The following is a 5,859-nucleotide window of genomic DNA, read 5'->3' on the forward strand; positions in this document are numbered from 1 at the left end:
TTTTTTTTTTTTTTTTTTTTTTAATTTTGAGACAGGGTCTTGCTAAGCTGACCAGGCTGAGCTCAATCCTTCACCTCAGAATGCTAGGATTATAGGCAGGGACCACCATCCCCAGCTGATCAATATCTTTTTAGTGGTAATTATTCAGTAATAAATGTAGGTATGATGAGGGAAATGTTAATGTGGGTGTATTTGCATGGAAAACAAATGGACAAGGATATCTACACTTTGCTTCATTAGAGCTCAGTGCAAAGACATTATTTCAAGTGATATCAAAGACTCAAGAGCAGGTCCCCAAATGATCATGCATTGGTGGCATTCAGTTTCATGACAGTTATTGTGTTGGATTTGGGTCATTAACTGACCAGTTAGAAAGCAGCAGGCTGCTTTCCACCTTTGATCTGAGTTATGTTTATTTTCTTTGCTATAAGTTAACACTGCTATACACAGTGGCATTTTAAAGTTTGAGGTTGAGCAATACTTTAGCTTATCTGATTTGAATTTACTGTATACTGGAACTGACAGTAGAGTATATAAAACTACAATGAATCAGTTATTTTTGCTAATGTAGAAAACATTGGATTTTCAGTTTATTTCTTGAACCTTTTTTATTAGTAGGTTAAGTGACTATATTAGCATCTAGAGTACCTAGTATGACTGTAGAAATGTTGACCACAGCAATATTGCTTTCTCTGGTTAAACCTTAAGAGCTTTAGTCTTTCAGTCATTTTAAGAAAGTTCTATACATATGAGGACAATAAGATATGTACAACATCTTTAGAACATAATTACAGCTTCCTTCTTTTTTTGGGGGGGTACCAAGGATCGAACTCAGGACCTTGTGCTTGTGAGGCAGACTCAATGCCACTGAGCTAAATCCCTGTCCTACTTTATTCTTTATATTAGGTAGCTTAACAGTACAACATTGACTAACTTGATTTTGAACAAGGTTGGGGTTGTTTTGGTCCCTTGTAAAAGTTAAAGGAGCTATAAACTAGTATTTAAAATAGCAAGCGGGAAAAAAAAAAAAAGAAGCAAGTAGACTTCTCATATCAGTTCTTTTATATTTCATTTGTAGGGATATGCATATACCAAATGGGCAAGGCTGGTCTTTTGCAGTGGTATGAATTAAAAGGTCTTTGCTTTTGGTTTGTATAGTAAATTGACAAATGATTGAAGAGTTAAATCCACATGCATATATATATCTATAGATATAGATATACATATCTATATCTATAGATATATATAACAAATATTCTTTTCATATCAATCACAGTAATGTTCTACTCATTGGAACTAGACACTAATTTTTTCCTGAATATTTTAAATCCAAAGGATTCATTCTTTAGATTGAGCATTTAAGCTCTGTAAAATCAATAAATGTACTTAGTTTCAGTTTGTTTTACCTAATGAAAGGGAAATTTTCATTTTTATAGGAAAAGACAGAATAGCCATAGTTTTGAGCATATCAGTAGGGATGAACAGAAAATATATTTTTCTTTTCCTTTTTTCTTTTTGGTACTGGGGATCAAGCCTGGGACCTTGTGCTTGCGAGGAAGGTGGTGGAACCACTGAGCTAAATGTCCAGCCCAAAGATATATTTTTCTTGAGGCCATGACTTTTTAAAGGCAGAGTTGACAGAAAAATTAAAGCTTGGGCTTTAAATTTGATTTTCTCATGAACAGAAAATATATTTTTCTTTTCCTTTTTTCTTTTTGGTACTGGGGATCAAGCCTGGGACCTTGTGCTTGCGAGGAAGGTGGTGGAACCACTGAGCTAAATGTCCAGCCCAAAGATATATTTTTCTTGAGGCCATGACTTTTTAAAGGCAGAGTTGACAGAAAAATTAAAGCTTGGGCTTTAAATTTGATTTTCTCTCAAATATTTAAGAAAGATATTTACATAGTTTTTATTTGAAGATTGTAACAAACTTTTAGCATGGGTATACAGCTGAAATATTTTCTAGATTGATATGATAGCAACATGAAAATGTGGCTTGTTTTAGTTATATTTTTGGTGAAGTAATGGAAAACAAACTTTGTTTATAGGTTATTAACCATGTTACAGTGATACTAGAGTCACCTTCTCTTGAGATCATAGATTAGGGATTATGCTTTTGAATTTTGGTTTTTTATATGCCAGTAACTGAATATAGATGGTGAAAAGCCTTTTCATACTTTTAAAAATTTACCATGCATAAACTTTTCAGTGTCCTACTTTTCATCCTTGTGGTTTCTTATAGTACACAATATGGGTAGTAACTATTGGCTTTGCCAAAAATAAAGTAATATCAAATTGAAATAAGTTTTAACTGTTACTGTGTTCTTTTTAGCTTACTTTATCCAGAGCTCTTCAGTTGCAAGCGTGACATTTGCTGTGTTTTTAGCACCTGCCAACTTGGAAACCAGGGTTTGTGCTCAGGACATAGGCTTACAACCCACACTTTGTGATGCACAATGCCGTCCCAGCTGGCATGCTTTCGTACCTCAATGGTGCTAGACATTCAGTTACAAAGCTGGTGCAGCTTCACATGCAACTGATTTCAATAGTCATTCCTCTTCAAGCTGCTTTTAACTCTTACTTTGTATCAATGGAGTGAGATTGGTATTAAATTCACTACTGTGGTTATTTTTCAATGAAAATAAATTTGTTTTATTTAGTTCTTGAATCACAAAGTAACTATATCTTCAAGAGCCAAAGTGTCTTTTAAAAAAGGTTAAAGTATCTCTAGTGTATGTGTTATATATGTTTGTGTATATTAAAAAAAATTATAAATATGTGTAATTCTAGCCATAGCTATTCCTCACTTTCATCAGTGGATGGAAAGAACAGAAGTAGTGTGCCATAACCTGCTTAGCAGGTAGGGCTATTATAGCCAGACATAGATGTTGGAAAAATGACAGAATTTATTCATCTGAAAAAGATCCACACACGAAAATTACCCCCATGTTAGGATTATATTTTTGGTCCCTAGCTATAACCAGGAACTTTCCAAGTTTTCTACAGAAGTGTATTCTGCTAACTTGTTTTCAGTTACCAGTTCTTTGAAAAAACACTTCAGGTGGATTTGGTCATGTCTGTCTTCCCATAATCTATTATAAGCAATTTTAAAAGGTTTTGCTTGAAAAAAAAGATCTTTTCAGATGTAGAAAGAACAGTGTGAAATGTGAATGACTGGCTTTTAATACAACAGTTGTGACAAAGAGGCAGTGGCTTTTGGAAACTGAATAAAGGGGTTAATACACATGCATCTGCATACTGCTGTTGGGCCCAGTGTATAACATGTTTGACATTTGTTTAGTTCACTTTGTTAGTCTACAAAGAATAGTATGTTATTCTCTCAAGCCAGCTTATAATTTTTTAGTGTTGAATTCTTAGGTACAGATAGATTTGATGGGAGAAACTGAGTGTTTACTGATACTTGCTGAAACTTCAAAGCTTAGTTCTTTGTTGTATGGACATTTATCTGATTCTAAAGGGAAAAAAATAAAATACCCACTAACTGCTGGGGGACACTCCTTAGTGTGTATCAAAACCCAGCCTTTACCCTCCTCTATACAAATAGGTACTTAGTTAATACTTTAGTAGCTTGTTGATACAAGTAAGTTGGTTACACCCTTTCTTAATAAAATACACCCTTATTGTCTCCTGTTGCTTAAGAGCTGTAAACTTGGAATGGGGGAGTCTGTAATACAGAATGATACACAATTTAAATCTCTGGCAGTTTTGAGTGGATATATGATGCATACCATGCACACAAGCATTCCTGTATTTGGTAGTCCTCCTTTGGGGCAAGCTAAGAGAGCCAGTATTTCTGTGCTTCATCACTGGGTTTCATATATTGGTCTTGGAATAAGAGACTAAAAGTAATCCCTGCATTTTATATTTCCTGGGATGTTCTTCGAAGATAATAGAAAAGGTGTAAGTGATCACTGTTAGATTATTTATGGATTTATTCCTAAATTGGCCTGTGAATTTGTGCTTAGGTGTCTGGTTGTGCTCTAAATCTGGTTCTGATTTGGTTGACTGTTTAGGATTTAGCTCCCCTTCCCCCCAACTGTAGCTTGCACAGTTTGAAATTCAGAGTTTGCCTGGGTAATATCTACTATTCTGAATTAAGAAAAACTTTTAATACAACAACCTTTTGGGGAGGACTTTTTATAACAAAGAACCATGAAATTTAGCACTAAGAAGTGAGTGTTTTTATAAGACTTTAGCCTATAGTATGGAAGACTAAGTGATGCAGGCCTCAATGTACATATTTTTAGCTTTTGAAGATTCAAATTTGGAAAATGAGAAACAGCTATTCATTGGTTAGTAGCACAGCCCCTTAAGCAGGAATTGTAGTTGTAGACACTATCAAGAAAGCCTCAGAACCAGAAAAACAGGCTACTTTGGGTTGAAAAGGAGGTGTTACAGCAAAGTAGCTACCCATAACTACCATCCTTGAGATTTTCAGAGACCCAAATAGTCCTGAAAGCAGCAAGGGTAATGGTCGCAGTAATTGTTTCCAGGCCTGGGACCCCTGAATCTTGTTTTTTAAGTTGACCCAATGAACTAGTAATTGCAGGAATAAACTGAATGTTTGCCAGCAGGAGTCACTCTAGGTCTCCTAATAAAAAGTTAGTAAATTAAACTATATCCTGAAAGCTCTCAAAGCCTGAAGGGATAGATATTGTGGTAATATACCTTTAGGGAAATGCTGATGCTTTTCTTCAGATTTTCCCTTGTTTCTTCCTTTGTTCATTCTTGGTTCTTGTTCCTTAAAAAAAAAAGAGTATATGATTAAGGATATCAGTATCTTAATATTCTGTATATGAGCTCATTTTGGCTTCCTTGGGATGAACTGATATCCCACATCATGTCCTTGAAATGAATAGACACATATCCTGTTGATTATTGTTCACTCTAATCTGGCAGCAGAACCACAGGGGTGTGTTGTAGTTAGTATGAAAGGAGATGTTAGTTAGCTCATGCTTTTCTGAAAAGAATAGGTCCAGTGTGATGACAAACTGAAATATTTCAGCAATACATGAAATATAATAGTTTCCCAAGTGCACAAAAGCTCAAGAAGTTAATTGTTCATTTATATTTGATTCTGGGATTGAAACATTGGATTAAAACCAATTAAAAGTTCCTAGAAGCAACAGAAAAAGTTTCCTGATTTATGAATAGAACCATTCAAATGGTGTAGACACAATCCATGTAAAGTAATGAGGTGTTTTGTTTTTATGGCAAAGGAGAACACAAAACAGACATAGGGGATTCTTTTCTAAAACCTCTTTCAAAATCTTTTTGGATACAAGATCAATAAAATAACATGCATCAGTAGAAAGGAGTAATGGGAAATCTAGGGCTTCACTTAACAAGGAAAACAATCCCCCTCCCCCAGGTGAGCTGCACAATGAAAACACTCTGCTTATTCTATCAGGGTTACATTCCTGAACTTAAGTCAACATCCTAAGTTACAGAGCTAAACATGCTCTGCCACTGCTTAGCAACCACAAATCCTTCCTCCGCCAGTTGCATGTATTTTGGATGTGGCTTCTGAAGTACACATTCCTTTATTTTGATCGCTCCCCGAGTTAGGAAACCAGCGCGTTATTTTCCCAAGTGTGACAACACTTCAAGGTCCCTCCTCCCTTGCCATTCCTGCAAGCCACTGAAATGATCATTTCTTTCAAACCTCAACACCTAACAACCCGGAAGCTGGACGTTTGAAGCCCACGCGGTTAAGGGTTTTCGTCCGGGCTTGTGCCGGGGACAGGGAGAGAAGTCCGTGGGGGGTCTTGGACAGGGACCCGGGCAGCCACGGTGGGGGCGCGGCTCGAGTCCGGGGCCACTTCCCGCGTCCCGGGG

At 36.3% G+C, this 5,859-nt stretch overlaps 1 long non-coding RNA gene across 1 annotated transcript in view; it reads right to left on the reverse strand.

Annotated features, from left to right (window-relative positions):
- LOC104860171 overlaps positions 1 to 5,844 on the reverse strand; it is a 22,050-nt gene extending 16,206 nt beyond the window's left edge. The window contains exon 1 of the long non-coding RNA XR_004516279.1: positions 4,690 to 5,844. This is a non-coding gene — a long non-coding RNA (uncharacterized LOC104860171). The remainder of the gene's footprint in view (positions 1 to 4,689) is intronic.
- Between the last annotated feature and the right edge of the window lie 15 nt (positions 5,845 to 5,859).

Source organism: Fukomys damarensis, unplaced genomic scaffold (assembly GCF_012274545.1).
Source record: "Fukomys damarensis isolate Sample0158 unplaced genomic scaffold, DMR_v1.0_HiC HiC_scaffold_8, whole genome shotgun sequence".
In the NCBI taxonomy this organism is placed as follows: Eukaryota; Metazoa; Chordata; class Mammalia; order Rodentia; family Bathyergidae; genus Fukomys; species Fukomys damarensis.